This window comes from Rattus norvegicus, chromosome 1 (assembly GCF_021556685.1).
Source record: "Rattus norvegicus strain SHRSP/BbbUtx chromosome 1, alternate assembly SHRSP_T2T, whole genome shotgun sequence".
NCBI classification, from domain to species: Eukaryota; Metazoa; Chordata; class Mammalia; order Rodentia; family Muridae; genus Rattus; species Rattus norvegicus.
In genome coordinates this window covers 145,213,695-145,239,935 of record NC_141534.1, presented here as the reverse complement: position 1 = coordinate 145,239,935, position 26,241 = coordinate 145,213,695, and the positions used below count along the sequence as shown (strand labels likewise).

The following is a 26,241-nucleotide window of genomic DNA, read 5'->3' as shown; positions in this document are numbered from 1 at the left end:
TAACCCAACCCACCAACCAAACAGGCCAAATGATTGCCCATATTGCTTCAAAATCTATACCTGTTAACTGGAGTTCAAATAATAGGACATGTCTTGTCTATTCTATTCTCTAGCCCCATACCTGAATTTATTCTAGGAGGTTGCCATGAGCACTCTAAGGCAATTTTGGCAGCCCTATATCTATTGTTACTAACTAGACAGGAGCCTAGACCAGAACCTTTTAACCTATGGGGGTTACTTTAAAGACAGCATGCACTTAATTCAGGCCAATGGCTTAATGAAATATGGGCTTCTGAGTAAGATTCCTCTATTGGTAGTGGCAGTGAGGGAATGTATAAGCCTCCTCTCCCATAATCCAAGGCTCTGCATCCGAATTCAAAAAGGACTCAGCCTCAGGAGAAACTTGACCTGATGCTAGTTAGCCCTGAAAGCCATTCTACAGCTGCATTTTCAGTTCTGTGAGGCAAAGTCCCTTTTGTTTAAAGCTCTTTGGATGGGGTGGTCTGTTTCGTGCAGTTGGGAGCAAATTAATAGGTGCAAAGAGAAAGGTCCTTCCTTGTGGAAAAGATTGTCCTTCATTTTCTCTCTCCTTCTTTCCTTCCCTCCCTCCCTCCCTCCTCTCCCTCCCTCCCTTTTTCCCTCCCTCCTTCCTTCCCTCCCTCCCTCCCTCCTTCCTTCCTCCTTCCTTCCTTCCTTCCTTCCTTCCTTCCTTCCTTCCTTCCTTCCTCCCTCCCTCCCTTCCTCCCTTCCTTCCTTCCTTCCTTCCTTCCTTCCTTCCTTCCTTCGTTCCTCAAGTTGGCCTTGATTTCTGAAGTCAGGAGGTCTTGCCTTGACTGCTCTGGAATGGGTTACAGCTTCAGAGTGCACCAGAGTGTACAGTTCCTTGTGTCTGTTGTAAATTCATGGGATCTTTGGAGACTGGAGTTTAATGGATCTGGTTTTGGTTTCCATGAAGCCAGCTGCCAGGGTTCCTGTTCTCAGGGCTCTGTGATGGCTTCTGGTGTTCCCTTGGCTTCCCTGCAGCTTTCCTTGAGTTTCTTTATATGTTTCTGAAAACTATGGGGATTTAACTAAAATTGGAGTTAAAGCACTCAGCCCATTGAGTACTTGCTGGTATTAAGTTCTCAATTGGGTGTATTGTTTATTTTGCACCTGAAGGATTTAAGGGAGCTCTCAGTAAATTCTACCTTCTCCACTCAGTAAATGTCCAGAGTCTCAGGACTCTTTGGAGAACTGACTTCTTTGAAACTCACATGTTTAAGAAAAATAGGAGTGGACTTCAGGGGATATCTTTCAGTGCTAAATCTTCCCTGAGCCTCCCACCCTCCCTCTTGGCGGAGGGCCTCAGAAGGAAGCTTCTGCGAACCTCAGAGAATGCTGCCATTTAATTTAGCACTGCCTGTTTCATTTGCACGCCCTGCAGACAAGCCTAAGTGAGTGAAAACCTAAATTAGATAATTTTTAAAAGGACAGTAGCTTCATTATTTTCGAGTACACAGAGTATCTTAAACTCGGCAATGAAGTGTTCCGTCGTAGCAGCCCTTCGGGACTTTCCTTAATGAGTAGATTATAATTATTGCTAATCAGCATAACAGCTCCCCCAAACTCGTGCTTTGAAAGCAAGTGAGCATATTAAGTGACTTGGATGTTCCAAGGGGCAATTTTGTTTACAACATTAATTTGCTGTCTACATATCTTTCCGATCACTGTAACTCTCTGTTGTTTCAAAGAAAACACTTTAAAAGCTTTCTGCACCAGACGACATTTGATTATGCTTGTAGAAAACTCAGAGATGCATTCTGGGACCGGAAAGGTGAATAGTAGGACTAAGATTCTTCATCCATGATACCCTTATCTAATGGTGGGATTAGCTCTGGCTAGCATGGTTGCCTAGCACCAGCCTTGAATCTGTCACCTATGAACAGAGTAACCCTGAGCTTGGTTGATCATTACCAAGCCTCAGTTTCCCTTCTATAAAATGAGGGTAATTTTCTTACTTTAAAGACCTGATGCAAGCACAAAGTGTCAGTTAAAGCTCTTACTAAGGACTCATCAAATGTCTGCTGCCCTCTTCTTTCTCTTTACCCATTTTGGCCTGAGGGGAAGTTCCTTGTTTCTTCAGCACCTCAGAGACTGCTTCCAGCTCTGGTGACAGAGATCAGCTTGACCTTTCTCTAGTTTCAACTCCTGGCCACTGAATGAAAACTGGTAGGATCTCAAGTGGTGTCACAGCCTCTGTTCCCAGTGTACCAATGTCTGAGAGGACCCAAGCATCCCATTCCTCTCCTTGCAGCTGCGAAGCTCATTGATTTAAGAGAGTTTGGTCTCCTAGGGGTTCGTTTCTGTTGTGCTTTTAATTATCACTGTGAAGAGGCAGTAGCCATACTAAGTGCCTTCCATAGGAAGGGATGGAGTCCATCCCTTCAGCTCTGTAAAGTGTGTGTGTGTGTGTGTGTGTGTGTGTGTGTGTGTGTGTGTGTGTGTGTATGTGTGTGTGTAGCTTTTTGCTATACACTTTTAAAAATTGGAGGTTGTCTTATGACCAGCTCCTTGTGAGTGTCAGGCACGCAGCTGCTGTGATGAAACCGCTGTCATCACCTGTGCACACGCAAACTGGTTGTGTTGTCCCTGTTGGCACCCCTTCTGTAATGTCCACTGTTGGCTTCGCAGGTGTCCCGCAGAAGCACTTTGTAAGGTATTGCCAAAAAGATCACAATATGATTGGGTCTCTTATTGCAAGGCTGTTGTATATGGCACAGAAGCAGAGTCATGAGGGCAGCGTTCAGTTCAGTGAATTGCAGATTTGTCACCAAGCCATTGTCCTTTCCAGAGCAGCAAGCGCTCTTTATAAGTAAAAGAAGAAGATATCACCAAGAAATGACTGTTTACTGACATGATGAACTGGTGTAGAATTATCACCTGTCACATCAAAAAGTCATGTGAATGGAGGAGAGATTGTCTCACCCCTTGAAATAAATGGAAGAAATTTTAATAGGGCCAGAGCCCCGCACGACCAATGCTTATAAAGCACAGGGCTAATCTAATCGTTAAGGTGGAATAGATTTGTTAGAAGCTTCCTGCTGACTTTGAACAGGACCTGATTAACTTCTGAGATAGGTGATCCAATACAGGAAAACATGAAACGCATGTAAGCTGAGTACGGAACACTGGAGAAATTGCATGTTCTGCAACATGCCTCGAATACTGCACAGCACGAAACTGCAAACCTAAAACCCAAGATGTTTCTTGTATCTATATTGCATGGTGCTCTGTATGGATCTGAGCTCTGTAGACAGTGATGTCATGTCACTCTGTCAAGAGGCTGGGAATGCCTGCACATGAGTTCCAGCTCAGCTTCCTCAGGGCCAGTCTTTGAAAGCGTTCATTGCAGATTCAGAGGTTTGAAATCTGTCCTCAGGGGAAATGTAGATGATTCACAGCTTCCACCTCTACCTTGTTTCTTGAGGTCAGGGGTTGTATTTCTGTGGTCATTTTGGATTTAAAACAAAAAAGGGCCTTGTTTGTTTGTTTGTTTGTTTGTTTGTTTTGTTTCATTTTGGTTTTTGGTTTTGTTTGATAAAATGTATCTGAGAAGTGATTTTCAAATTAGGGTAGGTTACAGTAAGATTGAGGTAGTAGGCATGTGAGGCTCTTGAGGGCAGCTAGACAACAACAACAACAATGACACCTCAATCAGCATCATTTTGGGGAGGAATGACAAGTGCATACATTTTCCTGTTAGGAACTTAAAGAGTTTGAGAAAAATTCGTGATGGGGTCATCCAGGGGATATAACAACTGATCGCTGAACATACCCTTTCCAAGTCTTGGAAGGACACGAGGCTATTCCTGGTCATCAACCTGGTGTGCACGGGGGTCGGGGGAGCGACACAAGGTTTAGAAGATTGAGAAATGTGTTAGGAAAATATAGGTTCTGAATGGTGGCACATGCCTGTTATCCCAGCCCCCAACATGGTAGGGTTGCATGACAGCATCATGGGTTGCATTCTGGCCTTTGTTCAGACTGGTCTCTGACCAGTAGAAAGGATTGCTGCTCAAAACTGACATTCCACAGAAACCTTGTAAAGTGCTTTTCTGTGTGCAAGGAAAAAGCACTTACTTTCTTGTCTCCCCACCTACAGCCCCACCTCACCTCCCAACTTCTGGAAAGAGCAGCTGGTTATTTCCTACCTCAAACAAACCTTCAACAGATCAAAGCTGGTTGATTCCCAAGTTGTTCCAGTTAACTTGGCCCCCCTCACACCACAACATAACCCTGTATAACTTGTAAGAATCTGCCATTTTTGCTCTTTTCCTCCGCCCCCGCCCCCACCCTAGTGGTAGCCATGACAGTTCTGAATTCACCAGAACGAACATTCCCCTCACCCCGGTCCACTGAGCAGTCCCGTTCGATGGCTCCATTGTGTCCTTGTTTACACCCGCTCTTTGGGAAGCCAGGGTCGGAGGACCACATAGGTCTGAGGACAGTGTGAGCTACTTAGTCTGATCCCATTTTGAAAACTAAAAGGAAAGAAAAAGAAAGTAAAGAGAAAAGGAAGAATACCAGTTTGTCTGGTGGAAGGTTGAGCCGGTGTCATGATCAGAGAGAGCCAGGGCTGCAGACTAGATGAGACGAGCCAAGATGCCCTTTGTCATTTTACAGCGAGGAAGGACCTATGACATCGAACGTCTACAAAGGAAAACATCTGTATGGCAAGGCATACCAGAAAGTCATACAAAGTCAAATGATAGACCTTTATCAAAGGACTGATGTCATTAGTAACAACACTTAGACTTTAAAAATTTATAATCGAAAAATATGAACAATATAAAAGCAAACCTAAGGTAAAGTTATTATCAGCAGTGTGTTCACAGGGGCAAAAATGAGTGCAGGGAAGCTAGGTAAAAAATGCTTGTGGTCTTTATTTCTACCTAGTTGATAGTTAAAGGCTAGAAATATTTGCCGATTCTGTATTGACAAGGGCATAGGCTGCCCTTGCCCATTGATGCCGGGAGAATCTGTCGATTCGGATTTCCCGTAAGACAAAGCAATACTTTAGTGAATACACACAAATTTTAACGAGCCAATTTTTAACATGTTAAAATGTATCATGGCGAAATAGTTGCATGCGCCAACAAGATGCATGTTGATCGCAACCTTTTCATTGTGAAAGGCTGGAAGCTATTGAACGTGTGCCTATAGAAGACAGGCTAGCGCAAGGCCCTGGGTTCAATCCCCAGCTCCGAAAAAAAGAACCAAAAAAAAAAAAAAAAAAAAAGACAGGCTAAATTGTGCAACATCTCGGAGACGATGAGACCCGACACAGCCATGAGAGATAATGGGCGGAGATGTGCAGACTGAAAGCACTCCCAGGCTGAAGAAGGTATTTAGGGTGGTGCTAGGTTGGTTTTGTTTGTTTGTTTGTTTGGGTTTTTTTTTGCAAAAATAAAAACAAACACACAAACAAATAGCTCAACCTTCCTAGTGCTGGGAAATTTCATACAGTGCCTCATGTTGTGGTAACTCCCCTCCATAAAATTATTTCCTTGCTACTTCATAACTGTCATTTTGCTACCATCACGAACTGTAATGTAAAGATCTGATGTTCAGGATACCTGATACCCCTGTGGGGTCGAGATTCACAGATTGAGAATCGCTGCTCTAAGCTTTTTACGGCTTTGAAGTCAATACAGACATAAATAGGTGTGTGCTTGTTGCACCAAGGAAGATTTTTAGGCTTCCATGCTCAGCTGGAAGGTGGGCCTGGGTGTGGGCGAGGCAGACATTTACTCTTTTACTTGTTCTGTTTCACTCAGTCCTTTTAGCTTTTTGAGTAGCCGTTTTTTGCTTTGTTTGGTTTTGACTCTGAGACCAGACTTTTATATTTCTCAGGCTGTCCTTGAACTCACTGTGTAGCCAAGGCTGGCCTTGGTCTCACAGGGATCCTCCTACCTTAGGTTTCTGAGCACTAGGAATGTAGGTGAGCCCAGCTCTAAACATTTCTTTCTCTCCCTCTCTCCTTCATTCCCTCTGTCTCCTCCTTTCTTCTAAAGATTTAATTTTTAAAGAGATTTATTTATTTTATTTATATAAGTACACTTCAGATACACCAGAAGAGGGACTGGATCCCATTACAGATGGTTGTGAGCCACCATGTGGTTACTGGGAATTGAACTCAGGACCTCTGGAAGAGCAGTCAGTGCTCTTAACCACTGAGCCATCTCTCCAGCCCTTAACTTTTCTTTTATCTCTTTCTTTTTGACAGAGGATCTGTAACTCACTATGCAGACCAGGCTGGCCTCAAACTGGCAGTGGTCCTCCTGCTTCTGCCTCTTGAGTGCTAGAATTGCATATATGAACTCTCACGTCCAGCTGAATGTGTATTTCTTAAAACAAAACAACAAAACCTTTAAGAACACCCAGAAAGTACTGAGAGCTGGGGAAGGAGAGCTCTAAACTGCTGGTTTCTGGACACGGTGTGCTTTTGCATTTATGGATTCACAGCAGCTGTGGTTACCTGCACAAGCTGAACAAGATCAAGACAGCTAGAATCCCAGGATAAACTGGACAGATGATCTCCATACCCCGCCCCTTACTGAGAAGGTCCCGACCGTTGGTAGGTGCTGGGAGAGTCATTCTTTATTTAGAGTCTGACCTCTGGTAGGTTTCCCATGTTCCAGTGGCTGGCTCCCCACGAGTGCATGTAGGGCATCACGGACATAGTGGCTTATGAAAAAAGTTAAAAGACGAAGTTGGGAGGGGGTGGGTTGGGGGAATGTGGGTCGGGGGAAGTGGAGCAGATACAATCATGTGTATATAAAATTCTCAAAAGCAAAGAAAAAACTGATTGCAGATTACTTTACTGGTAGAGCGCTTAGCATTTGTGGGGCTCTGGTTTCAATCCCCAATTCTACCTAAATAGGTAATTATAGTGAAGAGCAAACTTTGTCATATCAACTGTAAGTGCACATACTTACACGGTTCAGCATCATTAAGTATATTGATTTTTTTTTTTTTTTGGCAGAGTCTGATGTATCCCAGGCTAGCCTAAAACTCAGAGGATGATCTTGAACCTCTAATCCTCCCATCCTCACCTCGCTGGCATTACAAGTATGCACTATCGTACCAGGTCTGTGGTGCTGGGGATGGAAGCCAGGGCTAAACATTCACTCTAACCAACTGAGCCACATCTTGGAGCCCCATTTACATTATTCTATGGATACTTAATGTCAGCCTCTAGAACTTTTGTTTTGTTTTCTTTCAGTGCTTGGGATTGCTAAGCCTGTGTTCCACCACTGAACTCAGCCACCACCCCTCCCCCTGCAAATGTCAATCTTGTACAGCTGAGACTGTGTTTTCACTAAATAGTGACTGCCTATTGTCCTCTCCCCAAGTCCCTGGTGAGCACCACCGTACTTCCGTCTGGGAATTCAAGGACTCGATACTCGCATTTGAGTAGTTTGCCCTGACTGTGTCAGCACCATGTGTATAAGGTTTGTTCATGTTGCCGCAGGTCCCTTTAAAGGCAGAGCATGGTCTACTATGCATGCATTTGCCTCCTTAGTCACCGACGAACGCTTGGCTTGTGACCTCTTGGCCTAATCACAGTGTCGCCTGCTATGAATTATGGAAATACAAACATCTCTTGAAAAGCTTCTTTCCGTTATTTTCGATACCTATCCAGATATGGGGCTTAATGGGTTTGCTCAGAGGTAGTTAACCCGTGAATTCATCTGTGTTGGCAGTGCAGGCATCGGGGAGATACTCTGAATGGGGCACACCAAGTATTCTGAGGCCAGGATTTTAGTTACCATCTCCCTGGAGTCGGGGTGGCGTTGGCAACTTCGTTCTAGCCCCCAGAGCCTTTGTAGAGAGGCAGGGGGAGGCCGAGCCTGTTTGTGAACCCAGCTACTCCGGTCTGCATTAATTCAGCACATTTCTGCGGCTCCCTGAAGGAAGAGAGGCTGTAGCAGCATTTAATTAGCAGCCAGGAACATGCTTTGCCAAGGACAGGACTTATTTCTCAGCCAGCTGTTACCAGTTGCTTCCTAGCAACATGCAGCCTGTACAGCAGATTGCTCTAAGGTACTCTGTGTCCGTGGCTGTCCACCTGCCATCATGTCTGGGTGGGGGGTAGGGAGCCCTGGGTCTTGGGCTAATTTTCCAGAGGTGTTAGTGAGCTGAACCTGTTATTTCTGCCAGCTACAGTGTTAAAAACCCCTTTGCTCTTGAATGACCTACTCCCAGCGGGTCAGGTGCCTTACCACCCCTCTCCTTCCACCTTCATGATTAAAACAGACAGAAAGAACATTGCAGCCGTAAAACAGCCACAGCCACAGAAAGTCCACCCGGCGAGAGAGATCAGGCATGGAGGGCGAGGGTACTTGCCGTCAGGCTTGCTAGCCTGAAACCGATCCACAGAACCTACTAGGTAGAAAGAGGGAACTAATCCTCTGATCTCCATATGTGTGCCATAGCATGAATGTATACAAACATATATACATATGTGAATCTATATACATATGAACATACACAGTTACACACACAACAAATACATGTAAAGAAATCAAGGCCACTGGGATTTTAAAGTGTAGGTAAAATGAAGTACTTAGAGAAGAGAGAACATCACAGCCTTCAGTGATGAGGTGAGCCTAGCTTTCAGGAGGTAATGGGGGCTGCTTTAGGCCCCCCGAGGCACACCATCTGCGTGGCACTAACCGGGATGCTTCATAGAGACTGGCCAGCTAGCTGCTTTTGGTTTGTAGAGCCCTGGAAAGAGGGCACAGGAGGCAGCAGCCATGACTCTGAGGCAGAAGCTGTCTTTCCTCAGAGCCTGAGAGATGTACTCCCAGGCCAAGGTGTGGCTGGCTCCTTCCCGTGCTACAGGCTTTGGGCGAAGACGCTGCCTGCTGCTGTGCTTCATGTGCTGTACTTGGTCTTTTTCCAACTTAATATCCTGCCTCTTCACGTTGCCGCCAAGGGGCCTCCCGTCCAGCATGCCAACCGCTTGGGGCCATCCAGACTGGACTTGTGCTCTTCTGATCCGGACCTGTGTGAGTATGTGACCCTTGCTGTGCTCGTTGGCAGCCGCCATCATGGCATGGCTCCCTCTGCAAAGGTTACCTCTCCCACTTACCCTGTGCATATTTACTGAGTTGTCTTTGAGTGTCTGATCTTGAGTCAGGGACGCGGCTGAAAAGCCCAATAAGGTATGACCCTTGCACTCTATGAATTTATGGGCCAGAATGGGAGCTAGATAAACAGACAGGTATCGGACACAAACTGTCTTCAGGACGTAGAAGGGTAACCCCCGGGGAGTGCAGAGACCTCTGATACACCATCCAAACCGAAGGAGATGGCATAGAAAATTCTGGAATGATGTTACCTGAGCTGAAAATTCTGCAAGATTAGGAAAACTCACCTGATGTCAGAGGGGGAGAGGAAGGGAACAGGGACAAGAAGGACGGAGACAGAGGCACGTGTAGGGGCCAGCAAACAAGATTGTCAGTTCCCTAAAGCTCTGCGTACCTGTGGAAGTAGATCAGGTGGGGTGGGGTAGGGGAGCAGGGATGGTGGGAGCCAACCCACATGTGAAGAGCCCTGCTGGCTTGCTGAGGCCCCGTGTGCTTACAGAGCCCTTGAAGAGTTTAATCTGGAAGCCATTTGTCAGATTTATGTTCACAAGAACTAAAGAAAGGAAATATTAAGAAGCCGATTAATAGGCATTAATAATATTTTAAAAGGGCAAATATATTAGGTCTTTGGGGGAGGGGAAGTGTAAAACATAAAAAGAAAAGAAAAAAAAAAAAACTAGACTCACTTGAGAAATTGAAGAACACTTCTGGGCATGTGTGTGAGGGCATTCCCAGAGCAGATTAACCAAAGGAGGAAAGCTCACCTTCGGATGTGGGTGGTCCCATTCTGTGGAGAAGTGGGGCCTGGGTAGAATAAATGGGAAATGGAGAAGAAAGCCAGCAAAGTGCCACGGAAGTCCTTCTCTCTGCTTGCCACCGATATGAAAGGGTCCTACTCTTCATCCCCTCTCTGCAGTGCTGGGCTGAGCTCTCGGTGCTGGGCTGAGCTCTCGGAAACAGTGAGACCAAATAAATCTCCCTCCATATGTTTCTGCGCAGGGACCCACACAGTTATGAGAAAGTAACTAACACAAAGCCAGTGGGCCAGGAACTAGGAGCTGTCATTTTGAGGATGACCAAGTGAAGATTAGGAGACATTTCTAGGCCCTCAGCTTCTGGACTTGGTTATGAGTAAAAGAGTCTGGGTTGAAAGGGGATGATTTATCTCCTGAGCTTCTATGGAGAGCATCCCATGGCTTCACGTCCCCATCAGTGTGCCTCTGAGCCCCTGTCTTAGGGGTTATCAGACAGGCATACAGTCAGAATGCAGGCTCTGGGAAGGGGAATGGTAGGATTACTGGTTTTCAGGTTGGAACAAAGTACTGGACATGTTGGAGAAGCATTCAGGATTTGAAGCTAGTTCTGCTAGATTCTGACTCCAGCTGTTTTCACAAACAGACCTGTTTTTAGGTCCAGTGGGTTAGTGAAGGTGGTAAAGACTTCATGTAGACCTGAAGATAAGAGTTGGACGTCCAAAAGGTGCTCTTAGTTAGGGTTGGTTAATGATGCCGATGTGAAACACCATGACCAAGAGAAACTTGAGGAGGAAAGGGTTTGTTTGGCTTATATATCCTGAGTCATAGTCCACTGAGGGAAGTCAAGGCAGGATCTCATGAACTTGGAGGCAGGGGCTGATGCAGAAGTCATGGAGGGGTGCTGCTTACTGGCTTGCTCCTCATGGCTTGCTCAGCCTGATTTCTTATAGAACCGAGGGCCAGGGGTATCCCCATCCAAAAAGGGCTGGGCCCTCCTACATAAATCACTAATTTAAGAAAATACCCTTGAGCTGGGCACTGATGGCACACGCCTTTAATCCCTGTGCTTGAGAGACAGAGGCAGGTGGATCTCTGTGACTTTGAGTCCAGCCTGGTCTATAGAATGAGTTCTAGGACAGACAGGGCTACACAGAGAAGCCCTGTTTTGAAAAGCAAAACCCAAACCAAACCAAACAAAACCAAGCCACCACCACCACTAGCAACAAGAACAAAGAAAATGCCCTTCATGTTTGTCAGCCTACAACTTAGTCATACAGAGGAAATTTCTCAGTTGAGGCTCCTTCCTCTCAGATGACTCTAGCTTATGTAAAGTTCACATGAAACGAGTCAGCTCAAGGGTCAAACAATGTATGTGCTGGCTAAATGCCTGCCAATTTGACACACAGCTAGAGTTATTTGAAAGGAGGGAGTGCCCACTGAGAAAATGCCCCCATAAGGTCTGGCGGTTAGTCATTTTCTTAATTAGTGATTGAAGGGGGAGGGCCCAGCCCATTGTGCCATCCCTGGACTGGTGGTTCTGGGTTCGATAAGAAAGCAGGTTGAGCAAGCCACGAGGAGTGAGCCAGTAAGAATACCTCCCAACCCCCACAGCCTCTGAGTCAGCTCCGGTCTCTCAGTTCCCGCCATGGTGGAGGTCCTGTCCCAGCTTTCTTCAGTGATAGACTGCAATGTGGAAGCATAGGCCAAATAAACCCTTTCCTCCCCAACCTGCTTTTGGTCATGGTGCTTCACTGCGGCTCAGTAATCCTAAGAGTGCACATAAGAGGAAGAGTAAGTAGGAGGGGAGAGGGAAGGGACCTGCATCAGTCAGTTTTCCATTGCTGTGACAAAATACCCAAGCAGATCACCTGGAAGGAGGCCATCTTTATTTTAGCTTGCAGCCTCAGAGACTTCAGGTCATTGTCATTGTTGTTGGGATTGTGGTCAGGCATCTGTGGCAGGGACTCAAGCTGCCACTAGGGAGTAGAGAGAGAAGGCTAACATTGTACTACTCTTCAAGGGAACACCCCAATAATCTGATTTCACCAGTTGTGCTCCACCCCCCTAAAGGCTCCACCAGCCTCTAGTACCACTTAGCTGGGGGCCAGTCTCCCCCCCCCCACCCCCCCACCCCCCCACCCCCCAATCCCCCCACCCCCCACCCCCCCACCCCTCACCCCCCCCACCCCCCCCCCCCCCCCCCCGGCTGTGAGAGAGCATTTGAGATGCAAACTAGCACTAGAGGGAAAGGGTTCTTCAGACTCTCTGAGGGAGGGAAGGCTACAGTTTGGTGTCTGGAATCCCTCCTCCCTTCACTCTGTCCTGTCACCTCTTTGCCCTCATTTTCTTTATGGCTGGATGATGATACTGACTTCCCGGGGCTGTGTAGTCCATGAAATCAGAGACCACGTGTCTAGTCTGTTTGTGACACACGGTTCTCAACACACAGTAGAAAGCACTTGCTGGATCAACAAGAAAAAAGCACTTGCCTCATAACCATGTTTGATGCCCAGAATCCACATAAAGGTATTTACAAAAACAAAAGAATTGGCCCCAAAAAGTTGTTGTCTGACCTCCAAACACGTGTGGCGGCCTGTCCTTCACATCAGCCACACGGTTACAAACAGTAATAAATGATAATAATAGACCACTTGCCAAGTACGGGCCTTTGCACTCCCCTCTAGAGAATGTCCAGCCTTTTACATTGGGTGAAGGTAGGAGCAAGAGAGCATTTGAAGGGTTAACCTGGCCCTTTTGAGTCACTCCCATCCATGGCAAGAAAAGACTAGGGTTTTTCCATTTCTAGAGAGTCCACGGGAGATGACAACCCTGGTTCTGCCTTCCCTTCCAGCTGCTACGGATTGATGAAGTGAAAATGGGAAGACACCACCTCGCCGTTCCCCACTGTGCAGGCAAGACGGGCCTGTCCCAGCCTGTAGATGTCTTGCGTGTGCATCTTATATTGCGTGAGCCACAAAACAATAGGAAGCCAGAAGGGAAGGCTGGGCCCTCCTTACCCTGCCCCAGTGAATAGCTGCTGGGCTCTGTGGTGTCGGGAAGGCAGTCTTGTCCTGCATTCTGACAGCAAGGCAGAACTGGAGAGGGGGGAAGAGGCCACCTCAGTCGGAAGCCCCCAACAGCCTCAAGTTCAAGGCCTTTGTTCATCTGTGACCTTAGTGGTCTCACCTCCACAATTCTCACAACTTCTGAGTGGCAATGTCATTTGTCAGTTTTATTTCCCACCATCTGAACTGCTTTCTAGTTGGTGTGACAAAGACCAGATTCCCCAACAGAGCCATTGCAGCTGAGGCCCTCCCATGCCGGACTTCTGGAACTAGCTGTGTAGGGGGTGGGGGGCTTGGGTGGAGAGCTCCCTGGCTATGGCAATATGCCCCTGATAGTAAGGCTATATTTTAGTATCAAAGTAGTTTTTTTTTTTTTAGCTCATATTTGGAAAGAACATACAAAGGTATTGAGACTCTAGGTTGGAGTAGCAAGGTCGATCAAAACAATTCTCATTGTACAGCGTGGGAAACCAGCAAAGAGAACAAGGGGGTCAGAAAGAACTGAGGGGACACGGCTAGTGTGCAGGCCTTTTATTTGACAGCCTTTTTGGTACGTTCTAAAGGTTCAATTGTTTCAGAACATCCTCTGAAGCAGCTTCTTAAAGCTGCTGTTAAGTAGATGGAACAGAAGCCCTTGCGGAGGTCACTGGGTCCAGTGCTTGTGGGTATGAGTCCCCAGGGGCTCACGGGGAGCCGAGTAATAATTTCCTACACTTAAAGCAGATGCAGTGCTCTGATGTGTGTGTGTGTGTGTGTGTGTGTGTGTGTGTGTGCATGTGTGTGTGTGCATGTGTGTCTGTGCAAGTGTGTGTATGTGTGTGTGCGCGCGCACACACGTGCATGTGTGTGTGTGTGTGTGTGTGTGTGTGTGTGCATGCTCGCACGCGCAGTTACACATGTTGACTTAATCTGTTCAGCTCCTGAAGGCCTTTTGGCATGATTGTTATGTCTGGGTGAGGAACTACAGCAGAGGGAGTTTAAGTGGAGTCACTGGAACCAGAATTCTAACTCAGCCTTTAGCTACCCTCTTACCTGACAGGTGAGGGGCTTGGCTGGAGGGAGGCAGTTGGCACATCTGAGGTCGTGGGAGGCTAGCCATGTGGGAGAGATGCAAATCCCCATGTGAGCTGCTGATCCAAGGCAGGTGGAATGGGGTGAGATGCTCTAAGGACAAGGGCTGGCTTAGACACACCTGTGACTCTCTATCCCAGGAGGGTGAGGAGCAGATGGGCAGCCATGGAACTTAGCTGGGACCAGCCGCTGTTTGCAGGAAAAGGCCCCAGTGGTGAGTGCAGGGTGGCTTGTGGGATTAGGTGTACCAGGGACCTCAGTGACTATTGGATAGTGATGTACTATGTACTATGGGCCCTTCTGGGTGGCCTTCCCAGCAACTCCAAATCCTGGGTGCATATTGTTTGCTAATCTCTGTCCCCATGACAGCAGAAGGTACCAGAGCCACCCTTAAGACACTGAAATCTCCCACTTCTCAAGGGCTAAACTGTTCACCATGGAAATGTCTCCTTGTCTGAAGAGCTGAGAACAACAGCTTTTCTAGATTGCCCAGAGTGCCTCCCCATCTCCTCCCTTCCACAACGGAGGGTAGAACACTAGGGCAGTGTGCCATCCATCTACAGCCGGGACCATGGTCACTCCCCAGGCCTCTCATGTTGGTCTCAAACTCAACACATAATTGAGGATGATTTGAACTCCTCATCCCGTCTCTGACTCCCATGTGTTAGGATTACGGACATGTACTACACTGCCAGGCAATACAGAGAATTGTTGTATCCCAGTGATGGAGGGGCCAAGAAGGTTCCAGAAGCATTAAAAGACATCTGTAGTCTACATTGCACCAAGCTGGTAGGGTTAACTGACAATCTTTCCCTTCTTAAAATATTTTATTTATTTTAAATGTATACTGTCCTGTGTGTATGTGTGTTCTGCAGTCATGCAGTGTCCATGAAGGTCAGAAGAGAGGAACTGGAGTTACAGACACTTGTGAGCTGCCATGCAGGTGCTGGGAACCAAATCCAATCATCTTACAGGGGCAGCCAGTGCTTTTAACACCTGAGCCTTCTCTCTAGCTCTTCTCTCTGGGTTTTTATTTATTCTCTAATTATGTTTATGAGTTTCAAAGAGTAATGCAGTATGTACATCTTTGCAGCATAAAGAAAGCTATGAGGGTAGAGAAGTGGCTTAGCAGATAACGGGCTCGCCACCAATCCTGGTAGCCTGTATCTTATCCCTTGGCATGTGACAGAAGAAGAGAATGGACTCCACAGCTTGTCCTCTGACCTCTGTGTGGATCTGCAAACATGCTTATGTGTGCATGTGAAACAAACAAACAAATGTATTCTTAAAAAGAAAGCCAATTTCAGTCTTTCGAGAATTATTTTTTCTTGTGGAAAGAAAGTTCCCCATTAACCTGTTTCGAAATATATAGGAAATCTATGGGAATTCTTTGAGTCATAAAGTTGTGATTCGGGGGTTTGTGAATTTGCATTCACAGGTGAAATGTGACTCCATCAGTGTGCACATCCAGAAAGTGTAGGTCGATTTTTTCTTACATTTATTCACTTGTGGATGTGTGGGCATGCACATGCTACAGAGCATGCGTGGAGGTTAGAGGATAACCACAAGATCAAGCCCAGGCCAACAGGCTTGGTGGCAAGCATGTTTACCAACACAGCCATCTTGTTGACTGTAAGTAATCTTTTCAATTATTTATTGTTATTATTATTGCTGTGTCTGTATGTGGTGTGTGCGTGTGTGCGCGCGCGCGCGTGTGTGTGTGTGTGTGTGTGTGCGCGCGCGGGTGTGCATACGTGTATATGAATGGGGACACACAGGTGCTATAGCACACATGTGAAGGTCAGAAGAAAACTTTCTGCAGTTTATTTTCTCCATTACCATGGGTCTCAAGGATCAAAATATACGTCATCTTGGGGCTGGAGAGATGACTTTCTGTTTGGGAAGCACAGACTGCTCTTCCAGAGGTCCTGAGTTCAAATCCCAGCAATCACATGGTGGCTCACAACCATCTGTAATGGGATCTGATGCCTTCTTCTGGTGTCTGAAGACAGCTACAGTGTACTCATATAAATAAGTAAAATATTAAAACACACACACACACATACACACACACACATATATATCACTTTAATTCCTCCATGTAGTTCCTCTTAGGTAGTCTGCTTACTATAATTTCCTCAAATTTTTGCATATATCTCTATGTAATATTATTGAAGTATATATAAAATATAAATATTTGCCAGAGGTGTCTGATAGCTCTCTATTTGGTTGTGGAAGGTGGAAATGTTAAAAAAATAATGTATATATTCAAATGAATGGGAGAATGAAGTAGAGACAGGAGTGCTTTAGAGCCAAAGAAACACATGGGCAGGGCATTAGTGTGGCCAGAAGCCCAGACTCCCTCGTACCCTTCTCAAAATTATGCTTCTGGAGCTACACCCAGATGCCGTACATCTAAAGCCCATGGTGATATTTTAGGCATATTTTCTTTGTGACACAAAGAGAATTCATTCAATAAATATCTACTAAGTGCATACTTTAAAAAGATATCCTAATCCTTTTAATGTCTAACTTTGTTATATTTTGGAGACATTGCTGTGGTTGGTTTTTGGAATCAGACCCTGGCTGGTATTTTGAGTCATAGATATCATGGTAGCCATCTTGTTGGTAACCTGGCTTTGCCATTATTGTTTCGGAATGTTCTAGTAACAGTCTTGAAAATCACATGACGGGTAACATCTATAATGTTCTTCAACATGGCCTTGACATTTTCTGGAGCATGGCTGACTGTGGAGCCAGGTCAGGGCAGTCCTGGGTAACCAGTTTGATTGGGGGTTAGCATGGAGGCCCCACCCCAATCACTGGCTCAAACTTTTCTGTTCAGCGAAGCCCTTAAGCACCTGCTTCCCGAGCACTGCTCACCTTGGTGCTCTTGCGGAGCCCACAAGTTTCTTCCTACATCGACTTAGCTGATGAATCTGAACATGGTCAAGGAAACGATTTGAACTGAAAAGATCACTCTGGGAATGGAGGAAAAGTTGAGGGCTGTGCCCAAAGGTGATGGTGGAGGGGAACAGGGAGGCCACTATGCCGGGTCGAGGGTCAAGGTGATAGACTTGGTAAGACAACCGCCAGCAGAGTTGGGGGTGGGAGAAGTAGGCTCATGGGTCGAGGGTCAAGGTGATAGACTTGGTAAGACAACCGCCAGCAGAGTTGGGGGTGGGAGAAGTAGTCAGGCTGAGCCGTATTCTGGAGGGAGCGTGGCCTGGGGACTGCTCTGCTTCACAGGCTGCTTCCAGGAGAATTCAAACACCCCTCCTTCACTAACAAGCATGGCAGTCTGAGGCTGAGCCCTCCCAACACCTCTCAGCTCCAGCCCTGGGTCCACCCCTTCCTGGATCTAACAGGGTCAGAAGGCCAATGTGATGCGACATCGGTTCAAACCCACCCCACTTCACAGTTCCCACTGAACCACAGAACCTTGTTGGTCCCTTGTGCCAGCAGTTGCTAACAATATGGCTGCCTTGCTTTTTCCCCTTGCCCTACAGGCTGTTTTCTCCAGTGTGGCCACAGCACCATCTCCATCTTTGTGCCTGTGTTCGCCAGAGTCAGGCTCTAGGAGACATCACCAGTGTTTTGCTACCAGAAGCTCTCCTGTCAGACTCTTCTCTCCAGGTGGCATGGAGCCAGTTCACAGGTCTGTGACTCAGGAGACTTGCTCTCACTTAGGAGGCACTGTTTGCTGTGCTTCCCTTCCCCCACTCCAAGCCACTCTTTCTACCACTTGGTGGCACAGTGGGGAGCAGCCAAGGCTGTAGATGGTGTCAGCTGCATAAGAGTTGGGAGGAAGAAGTGAGTCAGAAACTACCTCACTATCTCCTCTGTTTCCCATGGTGGTTGTAAGAGGCAGTTATGGCTGGGGGCTTTGGCAATCTCTTCTTCGTGGGTCAAGGGGAAGCAACAGTCTGAAGGTCATCTTTCTCTACAATGCCATCAGAATTCCTTCCTGATGAAGTCAAGTTGGAGCACATTGTATCTGTAGGGACAGAGCCAGACCCTTCCCAGAGTCTGGAAACACACAATTTTTGTTGCAAACCCTTGGCTAACTAAAATAGCCAGAGTAGTTTTGATATGCCCATTGGAAGCATGTGACCTGGGCAAGACAGCTTTATGGGGCTGTCGCTGCAGCCAGAAGCACTTCTAGCAGATGTCAGGCCCTTCCCTGGGAAAGTTTGGGTGCACAGATTTCTGGCCAGCATAGAAAGGTCTAGGACAGAGAGCTCTGCACAGGTGACATTGGGGCAGGTTGGTTAGGATGGTTCCCACAGAACTGAGCACGGGCCCTACAACTCTGTCAGTAAGGGAGGTATGATGGGTAGTGTTGAGCAAGAATGATGTTTGAGGCTTTGTCCCATCTCTTAGCTCCATCTTCTTCTACTCAGGCTTGAAATGGAAGAGGGGAGCCCGAGGAAGGGAAAAGCTCTGAGCAGTCTGTGAGGCTCAAGTTTGGTTTAATATTTGGGCAGAGTTTTAGATTGTTGAAAGAATTACAACTCTCAGACTGAACTTTTGAAAACAGGGTCTCACATATCCTGAGAGAATAGCCTTGAACTTCTGATCTTGCTTTTGCTGTGTGCTGGGGTTACATCTGTCTGCTGCTGTCACACCTAGTTTTATGCGGTGCTGGAGGAAAGGGACATTCTTTGAAAGACGAGCTTTTTCCTATTAACTCATGTGATTTAATGACGGCAGTGATGGGAGGCAAGTGCAGTCCTCATGTGGGAGCCCTGGACTTCCACCTTGCTTATGAAGGGTACACCCAGGCAAGGGGCTTCGTCTGCCCAGCCTGGCCATGTCTTCAGATGGTAGGGATATGGGTGAGGTTGTATTTTTTGCTTGTCAAATCCTGGGAGCCTCAAGAGCCATGTGATGTCCCAGTTTTCTGCCTCTGTCTGAGTGAGCTGAGCTCTGATTTGAGGAGGTGTGAGGGCTCTAAATGACTGCAAAGTACATTTCAATCAGACAGAAAATAGGTGAGAAATGCATTTTCCCTTAATGCCCCAATTATCCCAGTCCCAACAGGACAAAAAATGTGCTTTTGCCTGCTCTCAGGGACGCTGTGCTCAGGATCCCTGCCTGTCCCCAGGATCTCTGACTGTGCTTTGTGCGCAGGGACACGTGCTCCCCTCCAAGGGCCCAGGATGCAGGTGAGGAAAAAGCACCTCATCTCTCAGAGGAGGAGTACTGGGGAGGACTGGCAGGCTCCTTTGTGGTACTATCTCTCTCTCTCTCTCTCTCTCTCTCTCTCTCTCTCTCTCTCTCTCTCTGCAGCAGCCTCAGAGCTTCTCTTCCATCTATGCTTCTCCCCAGCTTGTCTGGAAAAGCACTGCTCCATGGTCCTGCTCACCCCCCCAACCCCCACTCGACACCTCCCTCCCCCACCCCCACTTCTCAGCTTTACCCTCTCTTTCCACCTGGATTAAATAAAGCAGGGTTCCTAGTTCTCCCTGCCTCCCCCATGCTCCAGAAAGGTCTTTCTCAAATACCTTCCTCCCATGCTGTGACCCTGACAACTGCCAAGAGCTCCCACTACCCCCCCCCCCCCCACAGAGTGTCCTATAGACAGACATTCCACACTCTATTCCTTTCCCCACCCACACAGTCCACCCAAGCCTGGTCCAGTTGTCTTCCACACCTCTCCATCCTCACTGATTTCCCCAGCTCTCTCTCTCTCTCCTGCCCCTCTGTATGTACCCTTAAGGCTTCTGGAACAAATGAGTGCAATGCCAGAGGCCTCAAAACAACGGGAGCTAGCAAGACCTGGTAGCACAGGTCTGCAATCCCAGCTACACTGGAGGCTAAAGCAGGAGGCCCTGGAGTTCAAGGCCTGACTAGGCTACAGAATAAGTTCAAGGCCGGCCGATATTGAGATCTGTCTCAAAATAAAAAGTGGGGAAAGCAGGGGCATGCTGGGACGGGCTGGGGCACAGAGGTAGGGACTTGCCTAGCATGTTTGAGGCTGAGAGTTTGATTTCAGGACAGTGAAATGAGGGAAAGCAAGCAGACAGGCAAATGGCTTCGTTGTCTGCAGCTCTGGAGGCCAGGAGCCTGGCATCGGGCAGCAGCAAACAAAAACTGAGTTGTTCCTGGGTCCGTTTGCATCCTCAGAGGCTTTGAGAAAGGATCTTGATTCTTGCTTCCTGTGACGCTTCTCTCTAGTCTTCTTCTGAGTCACATGACTCTCTCTTATCTATGGTCAAAACTCCCTACATTTCTATAAGGAACAGGGGGGTTGCATGTAGGACCCGCATAGATAGCTCAGCACAGTCCCTAGCACTCTTGTCCCCAGTCTCAGAATCCTTAATTAAAATGCATCTGCAAAGATTGGTTTTCTATGAGGCAGCATCTAAAGGGTCCTGCCTGGGATCTGATGCCCAACCCTACCTCACACTGGGCTGTTTGCCACACTGCGATGGTGAGCCATCACTATAGTGACAAGATCGGAGTTGGAATCACCATGGAAATGTATCTGTAGGTATGTCGGCGTGGGTGTTCCAGAAAGGTCTGAGTGCAGAGAGAAGACCATTTTAAGGGTGGATGGAACCACTGATGACTGCAGTCTCGGGCTGAAGAAAAAGGGGGAAGTGCCCGGAGCTCAGCATTCCTCTCGCTCTCTCTGCCTCTGACTGTGGACACAATGTGAGATCCATGCTGCCGTCACCATGCCTCCCCCACCATGCCTCCCCCACCATGCCTCCCCCACAGTGCCTCCCCCACCATTTCTCCTCACCATGTCTCCCCGACATGTCTCCCCCACTATGTCTCCCCACCATGTCTCCCCACCATGTCTCCCCACCATGTCTCCCCCACCATGCCTCCCCCACCATGCCTCCCCAACCATGCCTCCCCCACCATGTCTCCCCACCATGCCTCCCCCACCATGCCTCCCCCACCATGTCTCCCCCACCATGCCTCCCCCACCATGCCTCCCCCACATGTCTCCCCACCATGCCTCCCCCACCATGTCTCCCCCACCATGCCTCCCCCACCATGCCTCCCCAACCATGCCTTCCCCACCATGTCTCCCCACCATGCCTCCCCCACCATGTCTCCCCCACCATGTCTCCCTCAACAGTAAGCACAAATATGTTGTTCCTTGTCAGGTATTTTGGTCACATCAATGAGAAAAGTGGTGGCTTTACCAATAGACTGTGCGTTACACTCGCCCCATGGCCTCGCTGAAAGTCGCTGTTACCCATCACCTCCCCTTCACAGCCTCTTATTGATAAGGATCCCCTTCTTATCAATACTACAGCCACCCCATACCCTCACATCAGACACCCACACTTACACTCACTTCCTGTCCTGTGAAATTACCGTAGGCTTCGGAATTTCTCTCCCCTACTGGCCTCTAATCTGCTCAGGACAGTTACTGGGCATCAGAACTTTGCATTTGGTTACTGAGAGATGTTGAAGAAAGAGGGAGGGAAGAAAGTCTTTTGAGGGATATTCTCGGATCATTTGGCTTTTTAACTTTATTTTCGTTTTTTACTACATAGTTTTAACAATTTGGCTTATTCCACAGTTGAGTAGATTAAGGGAAACAGGAAGATGGGTGATGGCTCTTTATACAACACTTTCTAATTACAATTTCAGGGTAAATATTTAATAGTGATGATGATGCTGATGCTGATGGTGATGATGATGATGATGATGATGATGATGATGATAATAATAATAATAATAATAATAATAATAATAATAATAATAACAACAACAACAACAGACAGTATGGCCAGGCCAGGGCCAGATGGTTAACATCTGCAGTCACTACAGGTTTCCTAGCCAGGGCTCCAGAGTAGAGTTGAAGGTGTCTCCATCCAGCGTGCTCAGAGAGTGGAGGCAGAACCAGGTTGGATGACAGCAGCTGAGGAGAAGCAGAGTAAAGCAATCTGCCTAGATCCCCACATTAGCAACTGAGAGAAAGGGAGTAGTTGAGGTCCCAGTTGTGCAGTCATTTCTCCAAAGTTGCACAATACAGGTGGGACTCTAACTCCCAAGCTCTCCCCATCCCAACTCGGAGGAAGGAATAGGAGGCCACAGGGAACAGTATCCAGAGCCCAGAGGAGACATAGTTGGGTTTCTAGGACTTCCAGTTTATCTTTGCAGCGATCTTAGGGTTCTCCTCCAAGCAATTCTCCACAAGTGACCTTAGACTCTTTGGATCAGCACCAGTCTTCTTCTCTTCTCCATAGTCAGAGTGGGGACCACCAATGTCTGATGGGGAGGGAGGAGGGAGTGTGGGCTCAACCTGAGTCTAGACAGCAGGTGTCTTCCCAGCCTGGGTCCCCAGTGACACAGCACTGCCCCTCAGTTGACATTTCTTTTTAGTTCAAGGGGATTACACAAATCCTAGGTGGTTAAGCTGCCACAGGGCACTATGGAAACAGCACCTGCTGGTCTACCCCTCCTTTACAGCCAGGCAGTAAAGACACTGAGGTGACTTTCTGGCAAGACTTGTTATGCTAATTTGAGAGCAAGTGCACAATTTGATTTGAACCTGGCTTGGCAGAGGGGAGAAATCAGATTAATTAGCAGAACAAACTTCAGAGCATCTTTCACAGGACAGGAGCAGGCAGGGGAGATAGGCAGTGTTACAGGTCCATGTGTGTTAAATTAGATTCATGAAATGTTCTGGGACACACTTCAGCAGACAATTTACATACCGCCCAACTGCAGCTCATATATAGACAGACATACATACATACATACATACATACATACATACATGTATATGTCTGTTTATCTGTGCATTGAATAGATATGTTTTACTTCTTTTTTTATTGGTTTATTAATTCACCTGAATAAGTAGCACATGCAGTATACATGGGTCTAAAGGTGAGGAAGGGAAAAAGCTGTCTTCCACCATTGCTTCCCTACTCCTGTCGGAGAGCCAATGCACTTTTAAACGTGTGCTCCACATTTTCTTCTCTTCCTACCCACATTTGTAACTATAACACACACACACACACACACACACACACACACACACACACACACACACCATTCCACCGCCCACCTCTCTCTCCATTTGTCACTTAGCCACACAGCTTGGCTTGTTTCCTGGGTAACATACCCTGCGTAATTCTGCAGTTTCTTTCACTAGCACTCTATGGATGGACAGATTAAGTCCCAGTCTTTGCCTGACTCACAGGCCTTAAAGATGTCTTTGCACAGTGGGCACACAGGGAGGACACTGAAGGCCATACAGTCCCAGCACAGTACCACCAGCTGCACAGAGCTATCTATATTTAAATTAACCCAGGTCAATGGAAACTTAAAATTTAGTTCTTTGACCCCATTGGCCATGTTTAAGAGTCATGTGGGGTGTCGGCTTTGGTGCTGGCAGAGCATAGACAGATGTTGCCATCTGGCAGAGTTCTAGGGGAAAGGCTGCCTACTGGATAGAGTGTCCCTACAAGCAATTACAAAGCCCAGGCCCACCATGTAAGATACAGCGACAGACACAGCCAGTTCTCCCTCTAAAGCAGCTCTAGTTATCTGTGGAGCCTCAGTAAGAGCTGGGGGAGAAGGAGTCCTTTTGTTTCAGGACAATTATAGGAAATCTTAGGAAGAACAAGGAACGGTCCCTGTGTACTGATTCCAAGGACATTTTGCTTCTGATTCGTCTACATTGCTTCCATTGGTGGCTGTTCCCGGCTTACAATGGGCAAACCTGCCCCTGGGGTCTCACATGACTGCCTGCCCTAGAAGCCTCCTCTTCTGCCACCTTGCTGAGAGATCTGCTTCTTACCTTTGAGCATTGCATCCTTTCTGTGTGCCCAAACCCATACATCTTGGGAGAGGGAAAGCGTTGCCCCTTCAGGTCCCATGGCAGTACACATCTGTCTTAGTCAGGGGTTCTATTCCTGCACAAGCATCATGACCAAGAAGCATGGGAGGAAAGGGTTTATTCAGCTTACACTTCCACATTGCTGTTCATCACCAAAGGAAGTCAGAACTGGAACTCAAACAGGTCAGGAAGCAGGAGCTGATGCAGAGACTATGGAGGGATGTTACTGGCTTGCTTCTCCTGGCTTGCTCAGCTTGCTTTCTTATAGAACTCAAGATGGCACCAACCACAATGAGCTTGGTCCTCGACCCTTTGATCACTAAGAAAATGCCTTACAGCTGGATCTCATGGAGGCATTTTTCTCAAGGGAGACTCCTGTCTCTGTGATAACTCCAGCTTGTGTTGAGTTGACACACAAAACTAGCCAGTACAATATCTTTGACAAGACTCAGAATCTGGCCCAGATCTCCACTCTCTCTGCCCTTTGGTATATGAACATGACCTTCCAGGCGGCTAGGGTTCCCCCGACACAGCAGCTAGCTGGCCCCTAGGCAGCATTCTACACATGATGTACTGGGCCCCTGTGGTTCCTCAGAGATCAGCTGCTCCCCTGTCTCTCCTCACTCTATCCCTACCCCTTCCTGGCTCTCCTGTAGTGTCTACAGACCAGGCCATCTTCTTGCCAGGTTCTGTGCCTTTCTCTAGGCAGTCTCATCTCCACGCGCGCAGTAGGTACTTTTGCTAGAAACCACTGACTCCTCACTTGGGCTCATAAGCCACCTTGGATCCCAGGGAGGATAAAACATTATGGGACATCTCCCATACCCCTGAAGAGGGGAGGTATCCACGGGGGCAAGGCTACACCCTGGGAATCATCTTTCAGGAATCAGACATCTTCTCGAACAAACCGCAGCGGGTAGGGGTGTGTTGTACAAGGATGCCTTCAGAATTGAGAAGATGATGAGCAGAGCCATCCCTTGATGGGACAGTCGTGCACGTCTCTTGTCCCTTGCTCTAGTTCTTTCTCTACTAACGTCTAAAGCCAGGGTTTTCTTGGGTCACATTTCATAACTGCTTTATTTAAACCCCAGTGACTTTTAGCCCAACTCTGAGACAGCACGCGTGATAATTTAAATGAGAACGGTTCCCAAGAGCTCACCTGTTTGAAAACCTCGTCCTCAGTTGGTGGGACCGTTTGGGGTTAGTTAGGAGGTGTGGTCTTGTTGGAGGAGGTGTGCGATGGTGGTGGGCTTTGAGGAGTCTCTCTGTTCTGCCTGCTGCTCTCAGATCAAGAGCGAGCGCTCAGCAGTTCCCGCGGCCATGCCTTTGTTCCACCATCCTGGACTCCAACTCTCTGAAACTGTAAGCCCCAATTAAACACTTTCATTTAGAAGTTGCCTTGCTCGCAGGTTTTTTGTCATGGCAATAGAAGAGTAACTAAGACACCCTGTAGTGAACTTTACTCCCTGCAACTGAGCCATCTCTGAGACCCGACACCCAAGCTCTTTCCTGGCCACAGCTCTCTAGACTTGTACCCTTATCTTATCAGTTGAGCTTGTCCTTATCCTTGGTGTGACTATAAGGTCCCCCCACTCCCCACCTCAGGCTTTTCCTCTGATCCCTCGGTAAACCTTGACCTCCATGCCTCCCTCTCCAGTCTGAATCCCATGACAAAGAAGTCATGACAGTGAACTGATGATCTCTTACCCCTGCCTTGTCTGTGAATCAGTTTTCAAGTGCATGTACTAAGCCATCTGACCCCGTCTCCAGTGCCACCTCTTCCTTAAACCCTCCCTTCTATCCTCTTAAAGGCACCACTCCCATGAACATTGGTAACATCAATGTGTCCTTAAGGAACAGCTTCATAATTTAGCTATGTGCCTGCTTAGCCTCCTCAGACTTATCCTTAGGAGAACAGCATACATACCAGACCGCTGTGCTCCTCTGTGCCTAGCCCTGGTGGCTGTGGAAGAACCTATCAGAGCTCAGTTTGGGAGAGTGGATAGTTTTTGCTTTTGGTAAAAGGAAATTGGGGTGTCCACTTGTGATAGTTATTCTCAGTTGTCAACTTGATTTTGGGAAGAGAGAAACTTAATTGAGAAATTTCCATCAAATTGACCTGTGGGCATGTCTGTAGGGGCGTCTTTCTTGGCTACTAATTGATGTAGGAGGGTCTGGACCTGTACAAAGTGGCATCCTTAGGCAGGGGGACTGGGGCTGTGTAACAGAGGTAACTGAACATGAACGTGGGAGAAAGCCAGTAAGAGAATTCTTGCTTCAGGTTCCTGCCCTGACTTCCCTCGCTGATGGACTGTAACCTGTAAAGTACATCCTTGTCTCTCCATGTTGTCTTTGGTCATGATGTTTATCACAGAATCAGAAAGCAGGGCATGGTGGCATGC

At 47.5% G+C, this 26,241-nt stretch overlaps 1 long non-coding RNA gene across 1 annotated transcript; it reads right to left on the bottom strand.

Annotated features, from left to right (window-relative positions):
• Positions 1 to 21,520: 21,520 nt before the first annotated feature.
• On the bottom strand, positions 21,521 to 25,601 carry LOC148007733 (uncharacterized). Its single transcript, XR_015647178.1, has 3 exons — positions 25,547 to 25,601; positions 24,999 to 25,199; positions 21,521 to 21,913 (listed from the first exon to the last, which is right to left on the bottom strand). It is a non-coding gene; the product is annotated as an uncharacterized LOC148007733 (long non-coding RNA).
• Positions 25,602 to 26,241: the final 640 nt, after the last annotated feature.